Source organism: Capsicum annuum, chromosome 9 (genome assembly GCF_002878395.1).
Source record: "Capsicum annuum cultivar UCD-10X-F1 chromosome 9, UCD10Xv1.1, whole genome shotgun sequence".
In the NCBI taxonomy this organism is placed as follows: domain Eukaryota; kingdom Viridiplantae; phylum Streptophyta; class Magnoliopsida; order Solanales; family Solanaceae; genus Capsicum; species Capsicum annuum.
The window spans coordinates 32,393,178-32,414,070 of NC_061119.1; the positions used below are offsets into that span (position 1 = coordinate 32,393,178).

The 20,893-nt window shown below is 33.3% G+C and overlaps 1 long non-coding RNA gene across 3 annotated transcripts; it reads left to right on the top strand.

Moving 5' to 3' along the window:
• Positions 1–3,231: 3,231 nt before the first annotated feature.
• LOC107842891 lies at positions 3,232–8,944 on the top strand. 3 transcript variants are annotated; one of them, XR_007044749.1, is made up of 3 exons: positions 3,364–8,231; positions 8,321–8,453; positions 8,619–8,944. It is a non-coding gene; the product is annotated as an uncharacterized LOC107842891 (long non-coding RNA). The 3 variants fall into 3 exon arrangements; XR_007044750.1 differs by having other exon boundaries at positions 8,622–8,944; XR_007044751.1 differs by having other exon boundaries at positions 3,232–8,231; positions 8,321–8,944.
• Positions 8,945–20,893: the final 11,949 nt, after the last annotated feature.

Below are 20,893 nucleotides of genomic sequence, written 5' to 3' on the forward strand. Positions count from 1 at the left end.
ATGCACAATCAATAAAAGTTCACCAAGAAAGAGTTAAACAATTAAAAAAGAGTCAGATGCACAAATTCAACTAGGTTTATCTAGATTCTTTGAAATGGTAGTGGTGAATCAATAGTAAGAGCCTTGCTTCTTACTATGTTCTGGGTGATGACTACTTCCATTTTGTTGCTAGAAGTGGGATGTTGTGGTGAACATTACTTGTCAAATCCTTGATTGGGTCCTATCTAATGCTCAGGTGACAAAAACAGATATCACGTTAAAGAGTAAATCTCACTTTTTGGAGAAAAAAATTATAAGTTAAAATAAGTCTTTTCGACAAGCTAGCTTAATTAAATGAGAGAGTAAAGTAACCAACTAATGATAATGTTCGAAGTAATTAACAATGAAGGATTTTGTTTTGATAGAAGTTTACTATTGATTATCTGTAACTCTCTCTTTTGAGATCAACAAGGTTTCTATGATGTTCAGATCAATTTGTTTGCATTTCAATTAGATTTACTAGTTAACACAAACAAATAGACATCACAAGCAAATACCATTATAATTAGGGGATAGAATTCTTCATAACGTTGCATTAGACCGGCTGATTCTAAGTTAGCGAAATTCCTGCATTTGACAACATAAACCACTCATACTACATAACCAACTTATACTACTAACTTAACTAACACAAACAGACAATAACACCATATTACGTCATCTTGAAAGCTACAAAACCAACAATAATGGCCCAAGAAATTAGAAGCAAGCTTATGAATTGATGATGATAATCTTTTGATTTCTTCAAACCTAAATTTTCAATGTCCAAATTTAAACTTTCATAAGCAGTCAAATTCTTTTAACTCTGAATAATTGTTTAATTTTTGACTTTCAATGCGACCTATATCATTCAAGATATTCTTCAAATGATTTCTTTCATTTCGAATTGGATCCAATTCAACTTTCAATATATGGATCATTAATGACACATAAAATGGAAGTTCACTATCGATCAACCCTAATTATCACAAGATGATGAACCAGGACAATGGCATTTATAGAATCGACTTCCACCATTGTTTGGGGTTGTAGCAGTAAAAACTCTTGCAATCAATCCCTACATATATATAGAGGAATCAATTATACATATATGTAGAGGAATCAATTATTGAGGAGAAGAAATAAAAGATGTCGACATCAATACGCATAAAAGGTATATCGGAGTCGAGCATCGATTTCTTCATTGTCACTATTGTCTAAAATCATGGCTTCAAAATAGCTTTCCAACAGTTTGGTTGATGAAATTAGGTTTAGGCTTCAAAATTCTCTTTTTGTTTAATAGGTTGGGGCAATTTTAATGGTTTGGATCAGGTAGTTTTAGTTGGATTGGAATTTGGTTTAACATATTAATTAATTTAATTTACAACCAATAGAAAGTTGTCACTTATTTAATGAAATTTTTAATTATGGTTTAAAAAAGGTTTGTTAGTTCTAAGGGTATATTTGAGGCATAATTTTGGCCCAATAGATAGACAGAAGATATTTTTGGACCAATTTCAATACTTGAAGGGTGTTTTTTTGACTTTTTTTTCAATATTATTTTGATTTCTTTTAACAGATGACTCAGCTGTTGCAACAGATCACTTATCTATTGGAAGCAATCAAAACAACAAAGCTACTGTAACTTTTTTAAAAACAAATGGGTAATATACTTACAACAAATGACTTATCTGTAACATATTATTCATATGTTGAAAACATCATAATAATAACTTATGATCTATATTCTATTTTGCAATGTTGTTCCCAATAGATGCTAAATACGTTTCAACAAATTCTTAATATGTTACAACATATTAGACATCTGTTGGAATATTAATAATATTTTTATTGCACTGTTTTGTTTGTATCCAACATGTGACTAATCTATTGTAATAGATGAGTCATCTGTTGAGAATAGTCAAAATACTTGCAAAACAAAACACCAACAACAACAGAGGACAACAACAAAAAGTCAATCAAGACTATTCTTCAATATTTAAGAACACCAAGAACAAGTTACAACTATTACCACTTGAACAACAATGTTCAAGAACTACACCAACAACACCAATATTTACAATACAATAACTTCAACAACACTAATATTTACAATTTTGCAATACAACAACACTAACAAACACCAACATTTAGAATTTTATAATATAATAACACCAACAATACCAACATTTAAAATAAAACAATCATATTAAGTGTTAAGAGAGAACATATATCACAAATTTATTAACAATCACTAACTTGAGACTATTTAACTTTGAAGAGAAGATGACTGCTTCTTATTAACCAAAACAAATGGTATTTTGTTGAAAATCCTAACTTTTTGAACCCATTTATATCACAAGTGTTCAACTGTTCACTAAAATCTATGATATACTCTCAACAATTGTTGAGTTTTGCCACAACAGATTTCTTCCAAAAAAATTTAAAATTTAGTTTTCACTATTTTTACAATAATATTCGAGAACAACAAAAAAAAATTATATTTCACTAAAAAAGATACCACAAATACTACAACCACCATATTAAGAAAATAAAATACGACAAATTAGAATTTCTCGGATTCCTCTTTCCTTTTTAAGTATAAAATGTCAAAGTTATTAATCCATAGTTTGAAGAGAAGACAACCCGATTCTTCCTTTTCCTCATTAATTCAAAAGTCCTAATTTTTTGAAAAAAAAAAGCCTTTACTCAAGAAGAAAGAGAAATTGACGGTTAGAATAGAAAAACGAATGCTGAAGAAGTTGAAATTGAAACTGTCAGAGATTAAAGTCTCCGAAGGTGGCTGGTCACGGTAATCTGTTGTGAAACGAAGGCAACAACAACTGTTGAGAGACAAGAGACGTTTGACAAGAAGAGAATGATTTTAATTTTTTTGAAAACTAATTTTGTTTTGTTTATATTGTGGAAGTAAATAAGTTGAATTGTTTTGTATTTTTAAAAAAATTAAAAAAATTAAAAATATTAATCCAGCTATCAATTAATTTAACCTTTATTTTAAGTAGCTTTAACCTTGCCCGTCAAAATAGTCACCAAAATTTTAGCTTCGTTTAGCCATTAAAATAATAATATTTTAAAATTGGAGTTAAAGTTAAAATTGATGTTTTGTTTGACCATGAATATAAATTAAAATTGTTTTTCAACAATAACAACAACAAACTCGTGTATTCTCACATAGTGAGGTTTGGAGAGGGTAAGATGTACGCAGTCAGAATTGTTTTTGAACTTTATAAAATAAATAAATAAATATACATTTGATTTATTTTATTTTTTAAAATATAATTTTCGTTAAAGTGAAATAACTTTATAGCTAAAACTTTACTTGGTTGAATACTTGTTTGGCACCTTTTGTTGGATTTTCTCGTGCAACTCCCTAGGTCCATCTATAAAGTGTCTTCACTCTACTCAAGCACATGAGGATCATTTCAGCCTAGAATGAGGTCAACAGAGAGAATGGATTTTCATGGGAGGGTGGTTGCCCTCTCTGTTTGGCCTATGATTTCTCCAAACTCAACAACCCTCCCTCTTATTTCTCAACAAAAACCAAAAAAAAAATAAAAAATGAGCATAACATAACGTTTATATCAACAGCAAGAGCCAAGAGCAGTACTATAATTATTACTTCCCTTTTCATCTTTTTTACCTTTCTTTAAAAAACTGTCCACAAATTGCTACTACCAAAAAAAGAGAGGCAATGATGATGATGATATTTATTGTTTGCTGTGTGATAATGTATTCTGGGCTGAAATTATTATTCGGGGCAATGGAGAAAACCCGACCCGTATCTTGGCGGGGCAAAAACCCGAAACCCGGTTCGTTTTGCAGCCATGGCGTTGTCGTATTTTTCTCCGTTTTGTTCCCCCCATTTTACACACATCTGAGCCTCCCTCTATCTGACAAATTCGGATCCGGGTCGGATCGGAATTTCGGATCTTGATGGAAATCCATTCATTTTAGCTCAAAAGACTGAGGTAATTGGAGAAATATTGGGATTTTTTGGTATCCGGTATGTCAATGATTTCTACTTTTCTAATTAACAACCTTTTTTAGCTTTTGCTGTAATTTCCTCTATTTTGTTTCGGGGACTTGCATTTTAATAATGCGATATTAATTTGAGAAAGATTTGCAACTTATAGTATTTTTCGTATAGTCTTCTAACTATCTGAATTTAAATTTTAAATATTGCAGTAATATAATTTAGTTTAGTTTCGAAGATTAGTCAAATTGATTTTGATGAAGTAAATCGTGACAGTAAAAGTAAACGGAGGGAGTAGATATCAATGGGCATAAAAATTGCACGTTTTCGGGACATAAGTTAAGTTCTTGAGAAACTGAAGTTATGTTTTGACATAACTTGTGGGATATTATTATAAGAAAAATATAAACTTATGTCTCAGCGAAAAAATTGTTTGTTACGAGGCACGTAAATTAAAGACAAGCACAAATGACAAACCAAACCAACAGGGAGAAAAAGGGGATTTCTTTGGAGGGTGGTTGCCTCCTCTGATTGGCCTATGATTTCTCCTTTAACCAAACCAACAACCCTCTTCAAAAGTGGAAACAAGAAGCAATCTTTGCTGTCATTGCCTTAAAGAGGTGGTGATATGATGCTGATGGCAGCAGTACTATCAGGTATCGTTCGGTAGAGTGTGTAAGAAACTGAAGTTACGCCTTAAGTTATGGAAATATAAATTCATGCCTCGCAAAAAAGTTGTTTGCTATGAGGGTAATAAATTAAGGACCAACAAAAAACAGGGGTAAAAATGCGAATGACCCAGTTAATGGAAGCTCTCAGTCCATAATGAAGAATGAGGCCAACAGGGGGAAAGGGAATTTTCTTTGGAGGATGGTTGCCCCTCTGATTGGCCTATGATTTCTCCTTTAACCAACAACCCTATGCAAAAGTGGAAAAAAGAAATATTGTTTGTCGTTATCGCCTTCAGTGGTGGCGATGTGATGCTGATGGCAGTAGTAATATTCAATTTTTTGATCATTCTGAGGTACGTTTAATTGCACCGTCATAAATTCTTTGAAGGTGCGGGGCAATAGTGCAAATGACCCTCTGAGCTAAGGTCTCATTTGTTTTATGCTTATGCTTAAAAGCCACTTAAAATAATTCCATCGAAACAGGCTCTTGTTATTTTTTCTTGTGAAGGTTGTTCAAAACGGGTTCTTTTGGAAAAGTTTCCATTTTTGTCGAAAGAGGCAGTGATGATATTGCTAAACTGGGCTGATGTTTGGGGGCATGGAGACAGTCTTACCCGTATCTTGGCATGGCAAACCTAGATGTCTTGTGTTTGAGTCTTCTCTTTCACATGTAGCTGGTTCTTTTGCAGCCATGGCGGTTATTGCCTTCTCTTTGTCCCCTTTTTTGCAGCTCTGAGCCTCAATTTCCAACTACAGGAGTCAATTGTATGCGGCCTTGTTAGACATCAATTAATATTAACTCTCTTTAGCTGTCTATAAAGAATCTTTTACTCAAGAATGAGGATCATTTCAGATGGAATGAGGCCAACAGAGAAAAAATGGTGTGTTCATGGTGGGTGGTTGCCCTCTCTGATTGGCCTATGATTTCTCCTTTAACCCAACCAACAACCCTTCCTTGCCATTGACCGCAACAGTATGGTACTCCTTATTATTATTATTATTATTGCTTCCTCCGTTCCATCTTTGTACTTTTCTTGAAAAATTGTCCACAAATTGCCACACCAAAAAAGAGGTAATGATGATGATATATACTGTGTGGTGATTCTGGGCTGACATTATTGTTCGGGGCATGGAGAAAACCCGACTCGTATGTTGTCGAGCAAACCCCGGTTCGTTTTGCAGCCATGGCATTGTCATCTTTTTCTCCTCTTTTGCCGATTTTACACACATCTGAGTCGCTATTTCAGAATTCGGATCCAACCCGGATCCAGCTTGATAAAAACCCAGTTCAGTTTAGCTCAAAGACTTGAGGCAATTGGAGAAAAATTGGGATTTTTTTTTCAGAGTGGTTGACCATATATCCGGTATGTCAATGATTTCTTATTTGCTCTTATCAACAACCCTTTTTAGCTTTTGCTGTTATTTCTTGGATTTAGGGGACTTACACTTTAATATGAGAAGGATTGCAACTTATAGTATTTTTTGTATGGTTTTTAAATATTTAAAATTTAAATATAAAATATTGCATTTATCTAATTCAATTTTGCTTCAAAGATTAGTCAAATCGACTGGCGTGAGGCAAAACGTGACAAGTCAAATTGACTCCTGTGAGGCTAAAATGTGTCAAGTAAAAGTGAACGAACAGAGGGAGTAGATAGCAATGAACATAATATTGCACATTTTGGGGAAACAAATTCCTTAGAAACTGAGTTATGCTCGATATAACTTGTGGGATATTATTATATGGAAATATAATCTTATGTCTCACAAGAACTTTTGTTACAAGGTGCATAAATTAAAGACCAACACAAAATAGCGGTAAAAGTGCTAATGACCCAGTAATGGCCCACACAAAATTGCGGTAAAAGTGCTAATGACCCAGTAATGGAAGCTCAGTTCAGTTATGAAGAATGAGGCCAACAGGGAGAAAAAGGGTATTTATTTTCAGAAAAAATAAATAATTGTCACGGCCAAACATGTGCTTAATTGAATACTTGTTTGACACCTTTTGTTGAATTTTCTCCTGTAGTTCCGCAGGTCCATCTATAAATGCCTTCACTCTACTCAAGTACATGAACATCAATTCAGCCCAGAATGAGGTCAACAGAGAGAATGGATTTTCATGGGAGGGTGGTTGCCCTCTCTGATTGGCCTATGATCTCCTTTAACCAAACCAACAACACTTTCCAAAAGTAGAAACAAGAAGCAATGGTTGTTGCCATCGCAATGAATGTGATGCCGATGGGAGAAATACTCTTCAATTTTCTGATCATACTGAGCTGCATTTAATTGCAGTTCTTAAGGGCGTGGGGCAAAAGAGCAAGTGACCCTCTGAGCTAAGGCCTCATTTCTTTTATGCTTATGCTTAAATGCCGCTTAAAACAAGTCCTCCATCCAAACAGGCCCTTGTTAAGTTTTTCTTGTTAAGGTTGTTCGAACAGGTTCTTGTGGAACAGTTTCCATTTTTGTCGAAAGAGGCATTGATGATATTGCTAATTTGTGCCCATTTTTGGGGCATCTAGACAATCTGACCAGTATCTTGGCAAGGCAAACCTGAGTGGCTTGTGATTGAGTCTTCTCTTTCACATGCAACTGGTTCTTTTGCAGCCATGGCGATTGTCGCCTTCTCTTTGCCCCATTTTTGTCAGTTCTTAGCCTCAACTTCCAACTAGTCAAGTGGATGTTGAAGGACTCGAGGAGTTCTGAACCTAAATGACGAAAAATCCTCTGTATACACACACAAACACATCATGAGAAGATGTCAAAAATTGGTTCCTTAGTAGGACAGTGATTATCTTTAAATCTATTCTCTTGAGCTAATAATTGAGCATTGAGAGTACCCAACTGGTATCTTGGCAGGGCAATGACCTGGATGGCTGTGATTTATTGCATGCACCTTGGGAATTTTTGCAGCCAATGCGTCACCAGACTTTCTTTGCCTGAGCATAAATACAGACCTGAATGTCAAACTATCAGTTCATCCCAGAAGAAAGAATGAGGCCAACAGAAACAAAAATGGATTTATTGGAGGGTGGTTGCCTCTCTGATTGGCCTATGATTTCTCTGTCCCACCAAACCAACAACCCTCTGTTGCTATATTTGTGAAATTTCCAAAAATAAATAAATAAATAAGTTCCGTTGCTATTGATGTGATGTTGATAGCAGCAGTAGTACTACACTAATACTAATACTCCCTCCGTTCCACTACTTTTCTCGAAAACTGTCCACAAGTTGCTGTAGAAAAGTTTCCATCTTTCCAAAGAGGCAGTGATGATATTTGCTGATGATTCTGGGCTGAAATTCGGGGCATGGAGAAAACACGACTTGTATCTTGGTGGGGCAAACTCGAAGCATGCAACCGGTTCATTTTGCAGCCATGGCGTTGTCATCATCTTCTCCTCTTTGCCCCGCTCTCCACATATCTGAGCCTCTACTTCAAATCCATATTCAGATCCTTGTTTAATGGAAACTCAATTCGTTTTAGCTCAAAAGGCCAAAACAATCGGAGAGAAATGGAGATCTTTTTTCACGGTGATTGACTGTCTCTGGTATGTCAGTGATTGTACTTTGCTCTAATCAACAACCCTTTTAGCTTTTGGTGTAATTTCCTGGATCTTAGGGACTCGCACTTTTACAGAGCAATGCACATAAATTTGCACGTTTCGGGGACGTAAGTTCTTTGGAAACTAAATTTATGCCAAGTTTGCAGCCATGGCAGTGTCAAAGAACCCAATACGCTGAGATCAACTGCTTATTCAAAACTTTTTAAGGTCATCTGCAGTTATTTTCAGCTTTGCTTTGGAATTGCAGTGGACAAAATCTTGTACATTCTTACTAGCAATTGTCAAGTTTTGGGCTGAAATATGTTTTACTATAAGCCTTTTTCGTTCTTATGCCTTGATGGTTTGTCTAACCTTACTTTTTCCTTTTACCAGCAGCTCTATGGTTAGATGGACTGTGCTACAGATGACGATAGATATTTTTCAGTTGTTGGAACCTAAGTTACTCGGACTCTTCATTTTCGATGCTGCACCCGTATCGACATGACATGGGTGTGGGTGTGGGATCCGCATTCGATCTAGTCAAACCGATTTTGGGTACTTGGACCATAATCTACTGGGAATGTCCGGACAAATTCAAGAAATTATGTAATCAAAACAAAAGCTAGGGTGAAATTGAAGAAAATGACATATCTTGTATATAGAAATTTCTATGTCATTGCTTTTCTTTTTATATCCTTCAGGATTTTCTTCTTGAACAATATTTTCTCCTCAAGTTTTCCCCACAATATCTCATAATTTATGTTTTATGATTCTATTTTTAGATATTTAAATTATTTTTCACCAAATTCCCGCACCCGTATCCATCCTTATATCCGAATCTTTAAATTGGGAGCGAGAAGGATCTGACCTCTAGATCCGTACCCGCACCGAATCCAAGCAACTTAGGTTGGAACACTGTGGGCAGCTGTGTGTGTTAGGCAGAAGAAATGGTGGAATTTGTTGCCCGCTTGTATATGGTGGATAAACCTGAAAGGAAAGGTGTTTTGAAGAGAAAAGCAGCTCCATCTAGAAAAGCAGCTCCATCTAGAATTGAGTTTTCTTTTCCATTTTTTGGTGTAAAGTTACCTCGTGGGAGGTGGTAGATCCCGTGAAAATGGTTGAGAAGTGCTCGAGCTAGCCTGGCAGGCGGCAAACACGATTGTCAAAACCAAAAAAAAGGAAGATGTGAAAAATCATGACAATCTTACTGGACATTATGAATTCCATGTAAGAGGAATAAGACATGTTTAGTTGCTGTTTCTGTTTGTTTTAGTTTTTGAAATCTGTACGTAGGCTTCAACACACCCTTTATGCTGGTTGATAGTATATATATACCAATGTTATCAATCTCAAAAGAAAATATATAAAGGTGCTCAGGCTAATGAAGCTTAAACCTTTTTTGGATAATTGGAGTGAGCTCAATTACAAAAAAAAATGTAGTCTTTGTTCATGGGTAAAAATGAATTGCCAAGTGCTGTAACATGAAAAGAAACTTTACCTGTATATTTCATGAGTTAAAATCAATATAATTAATACCCCGCACTACATTGGTTGCTATTAATAACATTCAACACCAAATACGGTGTTTGGTGTACGAGTTGTAACTCAATTTATGTATTATTTAATTTATGTAGGTAGAAGATGAATGAACTAATATATGACCAAGGGGTGTTTGGTGTGAGGTACTAAAATAAATAATTTTGGGATAAAATAATAGTTTCGGGATAAAAATTTTAGTGCATCGTTTGGTTGCTAATATTCGGGATAACTTATCTCGGGACTAATAAATAGTATCGGAATAAGTTATCTCCACATTTGGTTGGATAACAATCTCATCATAATTTATACTTGGTATAAAACTATAAAATGACAAAATTACATTTATGATAAATTAAAAAGACTAAAATATCTTATTTTGGAACGACGAAAATATATGACTGAGAAAAATTAACCTCTTTTTAATTAAACTTTGCATTTTTTTCATCCCATTGTTTGTAAATTTTATAAACTTATATACTATTTTCTTATATAAAGGATCAAAATGCACAATTAAAAAATTAAAAATCAAAATATGTCAAATTCATACATAATAAGAATCAAAACTAAGTACTATAATTTTTCTAAAAATTACATAAATACACAAGTTATGTTTTCAATATTACAAAAAATTTCAACTTCATAAACATATTACAAAAATCCCAACATATACACAGAATGCTATGTATATGCCGGCTATGTTATGTATATTAATAGGGAGAGAGAGTAAAGTAATTAAAAAAGTGGGAGAGAGTGTAATTACTTCCAAAAGGGTTGGTATTTATTTATTTATACATAATTTTTTATATATCCGACAAAATGTAGGTACTATAATATTTTAAGCATAGAAAAATGAACTTCAACATCAACTTTTTCCTTCCAAGTGTTATTTTTGTGAATTGATAACACAAAGTTCTTACTACACAATGAAGAGATTAATTAAAGTAAGAAGATTTTATAATAATAATTACCATTCACTCATAATCGGTAAAATGTTTTAGCAACTACAAAGGCATTGCCTAGTTAAAATACACATTATCCTTTCACAATCGACTCCATCGTTCAATTACACATTTTAAATTAAATAGTTTTTTAATCACTTGAAAATTGATATTGTATATATCAATTAAAATAAATTTTAATATCCTATATTATATGAGTGATATGTGTTTAAATGAAGTGACATAAACAACAAATCTTCTTTTACTTTAACAAACTTTAGTTGAAAGTTTTTATTTCAAACTAAATAAGATGTAGTAAGATTTTTTTTTAAACACACACGACATAATCATGGGAAGGCACATGCAAAAAAAATTAAAGCTAAATAAGACGAAAGTTTTATTTTTAAAATACACACGATATAATCTTGAAAATGCACACAAAAAAAAGAATTAAGCTAAATAAGATGAAAGTTTTATTTTTAAGAATAAATATTTAAAGCTTGAAAAGAAATATATAAAAAAAAAGTTAAATAAGATGGAGGATATTTTGGTAATCAATTAATTTATTCTTAGAAATTACACCATGCATATTACTTCGAATACAACAAATCAAACACCCAATAAAAAATAATCCCAACATAACTAATCCTAGTATAACTTATCCCATCATAACTTATCCTAACATAACTAATCCTAGCATAACTATATTTCCAACAAAACGACCCCTAAGTTCTCTAGTAGGAGCACATAATAGATATGAGTGCATTGTCTTGTTGTCCTTAGTAATAGTAGTAAAATCACTTTTGGAGTTTCTTGTTCTTTGATCTATGTTAATATCTATTTTTTTGTTTAGTTTGATAGTTGTATTATTTTATTGTAGTAATGTCTTCTACTATCTATTGCTTTTGTTACTATCATAGACGGAGCTATTGAGGGGGTTCATCCGAACCCCCTTGGGCGAAAAACTATACTATTAATGCATGATTTAAATTATTTTTATGTGTATATAATAGATGTTGAACATCCTTCGATTTGTTCGTCTGTTTATTTCTGAACCCCCTTAGTGAAAATCCTAACTCTGCTACTAGTTACTACCTGTTATTTCATGTACTTTCATTACATCTCTTTCTAGCCCGTTCTTATCTTGAGCTGGTAGCCTTTCGAAAACAACTCATCCACCTTACCTCTGAGGTAGTGGTAAGGTCTGCATACACTCTATTTTCATTAGACCATTTTTTGTGGGACTACACTGAATATATTGTTGTGATGGTGGTATGAATTTTAAGTCCTCTGCATAACTACTCTTTGTATTGCTCCTCATGGCTCTAACAAGTAACCAAATGATCCCTTAGTATTTTTTCCCTTTCTATTCCCTTAATAACAAACCATCTGATACACAAATGCAGAGCAAGATTGCATACTTTAGATTCTCGTAATTCGATTTTCTCTATGCTTCGTGCTATCAAAAGCTCCGTGTAACCGAGATATATATCTAAGTAGTAATAAAATATCTAACACATTTTGCACTTTTTTCAAGTATTATATTTACAAACTCACTATGAAGGATAAAATTGAAATTACACCGTTGTTCATGATCCTCATCACGCACCCGTCAATATTAATTGGAAGGAAAAATTAGGTAACAATGGAATGGTAGTTACATAAAAGTGATGTTTTCCATGTTATAACCATGAAATTAAATTATGTCATACCATTTATTTTAAGTAACGATCAAAACAAATATAATACTCTTGATAACGATACATACTATACTATGATAACCACCATTCAAACAAAGTGTAACTAGGGACAATGAATTAAGGGTGAACAAAAAGTTTTAAAATTAAGTTGTAGTGACTTAAGTTTTAATTATTTAGTAGGGGTGACAAATTTCTGATTAAGAATTAAAGGGGTTTGACTCATATAAATTTTATATCCCCAAATCTTTTATTTTATACTTTGACCCATCTTAGAAAATTCTAATAACTAAAATTGAAGGGAAAATGTGGCCATTATTGTTGTCTTCGCTTTTGGCTCTTTTATTTCTCTTCGCTTTTGGCTTGCGCCGATTGTTGTTTTTTCATTAATGTTGCTGCTGCTTTTCTTTTTTTTTCTTCTTCTCGCCATTGTTGTTGCTGTCGCTACTGTTTATTCTTGTAATTTTTGGACCAACTTTTATTCGTATATCACTGTGATTACTTTATAGGTGATTTTGGTAAGGAAAATAATAATTTTTAGTTTAATTTTTCATCTGGATATATCTGTTGTTTTTCAATAATTTATAGTGGCGTATCTAATAGCTGTTATATTCATTTACAATCATTATTGAATAATTTTCAGCTTTTTGTAAAAGTAGCTTCAACAGGTAAGTCATCTATTGTAATAGATAAGAAATCTATTACACCATATGTCTTAAGTGAATCCAACAAACTAGAGATTTGTTGCAATAGATCACTTAGCTGTTGGATAGCTTTTATCAAATCTGGGACAACCAAAAGTTGAATCCAATAGATAAGTCACTTGTTGCAATAGGTAGGTCATCTGTTGTAGCAAATGACTCATTTATTGCAATATATAACTTATCTGTTGGATACATGTTCATAATGAATCTAATGAGTAAGTCATATGTTGCAACAAATGACTTACCTTTTGGATATATGTTATAGTAGCTAGCAAAGCTGGGACAGAACCAGAAGCTGAATCCAAATATTAAGTCATTTGATGTAATAGATTACTCATCTGTTGCAATAGATGACTTACCTATTGGATTCCTTTTTGATTCTGAACATGTATAAAATAGACAACTCATCTATTGCAACAAATGTGTCATCTGTTGCAATAAATGACGTGCCTATTGCAATAGATGACTTACTTGTTGGATTCATATTATAGTAGGTGCAATACTGGGATAGAATCAGATGCTGAATCCAACATATCAGTCATTTGTTGCAATTATTTAGTGATTTATCACAACAGATGACTCATTTGTTATAACAAATGAGTTACCTATTGGGACAATGATAGTAATCTATTACAACATATAATTTTGTTGTTGTGTATAGCTACTCAACGTACTATACTATTATTATTAGCTTTTTTTTATAAGAAATCTCTTTAGGTACCATTTATGGAGGAATCAATAACAACAGAAGTTAATTTTCATGGTGAATAGATCGAGAAGAACAATCAATTTATTTAGCGTTGAAAAATGGTGACATATTAGAGACGATAACAATTATAGTCCAAAGAGATATTTTGTATGGTAATTTTATGAACTTAACATCAGTTATTGTGGACTAAATTGCCAATAGAAAGATCTTGTTATTAACTACATGCACAATTCTTTTAAAAACCAGAGTGTCCTACCTTTTAAGCGATCAGATTCCTTTACGTACGTATTTGAGTAATGCAGCTAGGCCTATTTTAAGGATGTACATGGTTGAAACATCGATAGAGAATCAAAATGTAGAACAAACCAACAAAATATATTAAATGATGAATTAGATGGGGTGGACATGAATATTCCACATAATGAGAGTCGAGATAATGTGAAAGAGGACTAAATACCTACACTTGTGGTTGTAAGCAATATATTAGGCAATTCTCAATCAACATAATTGATCATGTTTAAGATGATAAAATAGTTTTTTTATAGGGAAATGACATTTAAGAACAATGAAGAACTATACACTTCATTCATATTGCTTGCTTGAAAAAAGATTTTAGACTCAAGAAGGTAATTAATTTACATAGTGTGTATTGTTTTAGATGTGCATATCTAGAATGCAAGTAGTGGTTGAGGATTGTGAAATTTATATATTCTGATAGATTCTGCGTTAGAACTTTTGTAAAGTATCACACATGTAGTCCGAAGCATATTACGAGCTATAATTTACATGTCACGATAAAGGTTATCGGTAAATACTTTAAAAATAGCTTTCTCAATGGTAAATGCCCATCTACAAGAGATGTCACCAATCCCACTTTGTACAAAATTAGATTTTAAGTTAATTTATTAAAAGATTTATAAGGGCATGAAGATTGCAAAATCTTTGACTAGGAAAACACATGAGCACAGATATGCAATGGTTGATGCATACCGTTATATGATTTAGTCCGCAAATTCAGAAGGTAAGAAGGCATTGCATGTTGATGAAATAAAAAGTTCAAGTACTTTTATGCAGGTTGAATTTTTATTTTCAACAAGTGAGAAAAGTCATAGCCGTCGATGGGACATTCTTGAAGAGCACATATGAAGGAGTTTTAGTATCGTCGGTGGCACAACATGCAGAGAATTATATTTTTCTGGTGGTATTTTATGTAGTGGACAAGGAATGTGATGCCTCATATCATTGAATGATACTAATGGATTGTTCATAATTGTTGATAGGCATTCAAGTATTTGAAAAATGATCTCAATTGTATACCCATCAATTTATTATGGTTGTCACATGAGGCACCTTAGAAAAATATTCGAAACAACTTTCACAATTCAAAGATCGTATATCATTTTTATAAAGAAGTAAAGCGCACGATAGAGGTGAGTTCAATGATTGTTTCAATCAAATAAGATACGATATTCAAGGCAATCAAACATCTCAAACATGGCAGATTCCACAGATGGATCAGGACATTTTGCTTGAAAATTAGATATAATATTATAAATTGATTGTCCTGTTTGAGTTTATTATAATTTTATCTCTTACTAAGTGATTTTTTTTGTATAAGTATAATATTATGACGTCAAAAATTGTTGAGATAGTGAATGCAAGTTTGAGGTTAAAAGAGGATTTCCTGTTTTCTCTATTTGCCGAATAAATATGAGGTTTACAAAATTATTTCATGAGAGGCATATGGAGTTCGTCAACTCACCAAAAAGACTTATTTCTACAACGAAATATAAATATCAAAGTACGTCAATACAAGAAACAAGTTATTGGCCCATCAAATAGGCAACTACAAATTCAGTATCATCGGGCATAGTGATGCTGCCATAGTTGATTTGAAAGAAGAACTTGTGTATGTATTTTTGACTTGGACAAAATACCTTGTCCACATACTAAGACAGCGATTCGAGCCTAATAGACTGCACAATTTGAAAATCAAATTTATGAATACTCATCTCTATATTATGCGGTGAAAAAAATACATAATTGCATATTACGAGAAAATTAATCCAGTGCCTCCTGAAGAGAGAAATACCTCTTCCATATGTTGACCTAATCAGATTAAGAAGAATATGAATTAAGAGGAGGTGTACAGTCCGGGAATTAACACACTCAAATAAAAATAGAATTTACATAAATATATATAATAAAAATTTAAAAATATACAACAGACGGGTTATCTGTTCAAATAAATGTCTCAGCTGTTGTACTTGTTGACACCTAATTTTTGCCCTCCACGACTGAGTTCAATTTCGAGTTTCTTTAATTTTAAATAAAATTACAACATTTATTTTATCCAAATAAGATCTTTCCAAAGTATGTATCTAGGTAATTTTAGTCGTTTTAAGTATGATTATATATTTTTGTATTTGCGTATACTAAATTATATAATTTTATAAAAAATTAAGTTTTAATCAAGATTATCTAAAATATGGATTCAAATGGTATAAAATCTTGATTTAAAAATAATTTATTTGGAAAATATTTATTTGATTCTATTAAATCAAAAAGTTCGGGATTGAATTGGTTGTTAATTTGTTTAACATATTGTTTCAGTTTAATCAATTTATTAAATTAGAACTTAATTGAAAATCAAGTTGATCATAATTGCAATGCAGTAATTAGGCTAAAGTTTAAATATAATTGTCTAAATTCTCATTTTTGTCTATTTAATAAATGGCCTAAATCCCTAATCCCAACAATCTCCTAATTTCTACTCTCCCTTCTGAAAATTATTCCAAACCGCCCCAATTTAGGCCCAAAACAATTTTAGCCCAACAAAAGAATAACAACAATTATATGACCCAATTCACTTCAAATCAACCCCCATATAATACTAACCAGTCGCCCCAACAGGCCCAAAATGGTTGACCCGACCCATTTTTGCCTTTCTCTTCCAATAACAGCAATATTAACAGCTTCAACACCAAATGGCGTACACCACCCTAACAATCATGAAAAAACCTGATAACCAACAACAACACCATAGCAACGACGCACAACCCTCATGGCACCAATAATAGCTTCAACACATCACCAATCATAGTCAACCTCGTTGTTCCTATTCTTTTACCCTTTTACCCCTCAATATAGACGATAATGGCTAGAAACTCATCAACTTTTCCCTCTTTCAAACCTTGTTCGTCTATTTGCGGAAAGAAACCAATGGATATACCACATTCATTTATGTTGGAGTACAAGGCTATTATGGTTTCGTCCCACTATGGAACTCAAAGCCTCTCAAGAAATTCAATCAAAAATTTGAATTTGAAATCAGAAAACCCTAATATTTCCCCATAATTTTGCTTATAAATAGAAAGTGAGGAATAGAGGAGAAAGAGAGGATTTTTTGGGGAAAAAATTGGAGAATTTGAAGGAGCATTCCTTTAATCCCACATAATCGAAAATCCATCGAAGTCATCCTAAACTCCGACAAAACTTGAGTTAAAATTTAATTCCAAAGTCATCTTTGTCATTTCGTCATCTCGGTTCCTGCACTAAAAAAAGGTAAATACTGTTAGCCTCCTATATTTATGTTTTATGTTTTAATAATGACAAACTAATTAGTGAACTTTACAGGATATTAAAGATCTTTAATAATGAAAAGAGATCTCACACAAAGGACAATGAAGATCTCAAATCTTAGAGGATATCTCGCATAAGGCAAGAAATATTCTCTCAAAGAATATCGTGTTGAATATAGATCCACATTAAAGATATTGAAGATCCCTAATAATGGAAAGAGATCTCATATAAAGGACATTGAAAATCTCAAATCATGGGAGGATATATCACACGAGGCAAGGGATATTCTCTCAAATATTTTGCTAAATATGGATCCACATCAAAAGTAGGATATCGCTTGACAAGAGAACAAAAATCATATCAATTTAAGATCCCAATGGAGAAGGCAATTGGACACATCTCACGGTAAGATCAAAGGAGAAGGAAAATCTTACTTCTTACATGGACATATCTGATATGTACATGTATAGATGTGAGAAAGGAAAATCGCACCAAGTATGGACATATCTAATATGGACATACCATAAGGTGCAAACTCCCTCCATCAAGGAATCAATTCAAATCCTTGATTGAGAAGAAATATTTTGGGTTTCCTTATGAAGAATAACAACCTAAAACTATAAAAAAAGATGATTAAAGATAGACATAGGTTACGCAACTTCGAGCAGAAACTTCAAACTGTTTCAATCTTAGTCTAACAAGGCTTCGTAACTGTAGTTTACAATTGTTATATAAAGAGTAGGATCGAGTCAACTTTGTAACATCAACTGAAGCTGTACCAAAAAATCTGAAGAGCAAATAAGTCTTCAGAACTTGTTTTCCATCATTGTACTCAAACCAAACTTTCAACAATCTAAAAGAAACTTGAAACCCAAGGGGACTAGAGTGTGCCAAACCAGGATAAATCTTTGTGTTGTTTACTTTATGCTTTATTATTTACGTGCTTAATTGTTAAATCTATTTGTGAAGTGTTTTTGATCTTTAGGTGAGCCAACTGTGGGGGGTCAGTAGTCGACTCACAAAAGAAAATTTCAATTTACCCCTCACCCCTTTTGAATTTCAATTGGTATCAAAGCAGGTCTCACAGATATCATTGCTTAACTGCAAGTGAGCAAAGTTCAAATGGCCCTTTATCCAATTCTTGGTGCTCTCCTTCAGGATAGTCACTGTTCCATAAGACCACCATACTTTAATGGGAAACATTACTCTTACTGGAAGAATAGGTTCAGGATCTTTGTCCAATCAAACAACTTCTAAGCCTAGGTTGTCATCAAGAAAGGTCCAAATCCAATTTCAGGACTCAAGGAGAAGTGAAAGGACAAGATAAAGAACCTAGAAGTTCTGACGTAGAGGACCTTGAAAGCTTCGAGGTCACCAAAGAACAACAAAAGGTATTCCAAACTAACGCTCGTGCTATAAGTTTGTTTTTGTATGCAGTTAGCGGAGAAAAATATGACAAGATTTCAACTTGTGAAATAGCAAAAGAAATGTGGGACAAACTGGAGGTAACCTATGAAGAAACCACTAAAGTCAAGAAGTCAAAACTTTTTGCTCTTGTTAATGAATATGAGTTATTTAAAATAGAGAAAAATGAGGACATTGAAACAATGTTCACCAGATTCAATAAAATTGTGTGAGAACTAAAATCACTAGGGATGGTTTATCCTCATAGCCTGCAAGTCTAGAAGCAAGTATGAAGTCTCCCAAAAACTTGAAAAACCAAGGCTGCTATTCTGGAAGATGGAGATCTTCACAACATAACATACGATGAACTACGAGGTAACCTTATCATATATGAAAAGAATTATATCTATAGGTTTTACAAAGATGAAAAGAGGAAACCAGTGGCCTTCGACATTGCTCCAATCAGAGAGGAGGACATTCCAGAAGATACTAATAGAAAAGAAATAGCCCTCATCAACCATGGGGTAAAGCAAATCATGAGACAGAGACAACAAAGATCTCAAGGAGGCAAAAGTAATGACTTCACCAGAAATAATGATCTCTGTTACTACTATGGAAGACCTGGACACTTCAAACAAAACTGTCCAGAATTGAGACGACGATCATCTAGAAAAAATCAATATTTTAGAGCCTGGAGTGATGAACACAAAATTGAAGAAGATTTAGAGGCTGCCAATATGTGTTTTATGGCAACGGGTAAGTATAGCAAGGTAAGACTACATGATTGTCATAACTGTAATACTTTCGAATCTAACTTAGATTTGACTACTGACGAACTTCAAAAAGTTATAGATGAATATGAAAATCTCTCTCAAGAGAAGAAAATCTACGAAGTACAATTTAAAAGAAAACTCGAAGAGGAACAAAGAAGGTATCAAATAGAAATCGAGACATGTCAAATTGAAGTTGGCTTACTTCATGAAGAGCTTAATGATGTAAAAATAAAATTAAACAGTATCAAGAGATCACCAAGTCATAGTTTTGTGAGATCAAACTCGTTTAAAAGCAATTCAAACTCCTTATTAGAATCATTTAAATTAGCAAAGACCTTTTTCTCCTCTCGAGGACCTGTTTGTTTTATCTGTAGACAGAAAGGGCACAAATCCTATGGTTACAGGCATAAGCCTAAAAATGTGTGGGTTTGGAAGCCTAAAGGAAGCACATCTAACCCACAAGGACCCAAGACCACTTGGGTACCTAAATAAAATATATCTTATCTAGCAGGAACATGATTGCAAGAGCTATAAGAAGGGAATGCGGGTCATTGATAGTGGATGTTACAGATACATGATCGGAAAGAAAGAAAATTTCTCTGCTCTAAAAAATAGATAGAGGATCAGTCAAATTTGGTAACAACGCTAGAGGCAATGTCATTGAAGTCAGCTCAGTAAATCTCAGCTCCTCATGTGAAGTTACTGAAGTGTATCTAGTAGACAGCCTCAAATATTACTTGCTCAGCATCAGTCAGCTATGTGACGTCGAATTTGGAGTCTTTTTCAAAGCCGAAAGTTGCACAATCAAACACGACACAAGAGACATCTCTCTTATCGGTGAACGTGTTGATAATATTTATGTTTTAAACATTCTTGATTTTTCTACTTTAACCTGCCTCACTGTGCAAACCAATGGTATTTAGTTGTGGCACTGAAAGCTTTGGCATGCGAGTATGCATATTGTATTTGATGAATCTAATCACCCTCCTATGAGTTTGAGTATTGATAAAGAACAAATGAGTGATCTATAATCTGGAGCCAATACTAGCATAACCTCTGAGACATCACAAGAGGAGTCGACTATACCCCCTCAAGAGTTAGCTCCCATAGCAGAAATAGTCAAACTGACTTTTCTAGGAGAGTTAAAACACGATGCTAGCTATCCAAATAAATTTATCATCAAAATTCAGATGATAGGATGCAAACAAAAGCATCATTGAGAAAACAAACATTTGTTGTCCTTGTATCTCAAAGTGAACCAAAAAAATGATGAGGCCCTCAAAGATGAATCATGGGTCAAAGCAATGAAGGAGAATTGTACC